The sequence below is a fragment of the Amblyraja radiata genome, chromosome 13, assembly GCF_010909765.2.
Source record: "Amblyraja radiata isolate CabotCenter1 chromosome 13, sAmbRad1.1.pri, whole genome shotgun sequence".
In the NCBI taxonomy this organism is placed as follows: domain Eukaryota; kingdom Metazoa; phylum Chordata; class Chondrichthyes; order Rajiformes; family Rajidae; genus Amblyraja; species Amblyraja radiata.
In genome coordinates, this window is record NC_045968.1 from 17,147,679 (window position 1) to 17,148,994 (window position 1,316).

Genomic DNA, 1,316 nt, shown 5'->3' on the forward strand with positions numbered 1-1,316 from the left:
TTTGGCCCTTTGAGCCTGCACCACTCTTGAATCTCTCCTCTCACCTTACTTAACCCTGTGCCCTCTAGTTTTAGAATCCTCTACGCTGGGAAAAAGACAGTGAGCGTTCACTTTATCCATGCCCCACATGATCTTGTACACCTCAATAAGGTCACCCCTCAGCCTCCTACATGCCCAAGAAAAAAGCCCCAGCCTATCCATCCTCTCCCTGTAACTCAAGCCCACCAGGTAACATCCTGGTGAATTTATTTTCAACTCAAGGACATCCTTTCTGTAGCTGGGCGACCTGAACTGCCCACGGTGCTCCAGGTGTGGTCTCACTCATTTGCTCCAACTCAATCAATCAATCAATCAATCAGATTTATTAATCACATACACAATAAAGTGCAGTGAAATGAATTTGCCAGCAGTGGTACAATAAAAAAGAACACACAATACACAATAAAATTTAACACAAACACCCACCACAACATTCTTCACTGTGGTGGAAGGCTTCTGATTCTGATCATGTTTTAAACCATGTAATACGTGATGCTACTCTCTAAGATGGTTTTTAAATAATTTGTTTTCCTGCATTTCTCTCCCCCTCCCACTCACATCCTAGTCGTTCTACTAGTTCCACTGTCCGCATCCTTGTGTCCCCCTCATCAGCACATCTTCCCCAGCCAACAATGGGACATTGTGGGCTCCTCCCTTCCTGAGGTCATCTGTTTGACCGGCCCTGTTTTGTTCTGAACCTCTCTATCTCTCATTCTGAAGAAGGGTCTCGACCAGGAACGTTACCCATTCCTTCTCTCCAGAGAAATGCTGCCTGTCCCGCTGAGTTACACCAGCATTTTGTGTCTACCTTCAAAATGATTTGTTGTCTTGAAAACTGATCAGTTTAACGGAAACCTGCTTTTTCTTTCTGTAAAAGAGTGATTTATAAAGTCTCCATTCATGCCACAGTAGAGTGAATGTAAAGATTATTTGAAACAGCAGAATGATTAGATAAAATATAGCATAGAACTTGCAGGGTTCCTTCCTCTGGACAGCCATGGTTTCGGTTTGAGACAGCGGTGAGATTACATTGTGCACTCTTGATGTTTGGGCAGAGGTGGAGTATTCTGGATTAGGGGTCTGTCCACATGCTGTGTCTGAAGCGTATTGTGTAAGATTCACTGAATCCAAGGCCGGGCAGAGCTTTGGCGTTGTGCTAATGAGTTGCTTCACTCCCTGTGTTGTGGTCAGAGACGTGGTCCAAGCTGCTGTGGACCAAGCTGCAGCATTAGTCGTCACACTGGGGGCGGTTGTAAAGATCTTTGTGGTGACAGGTG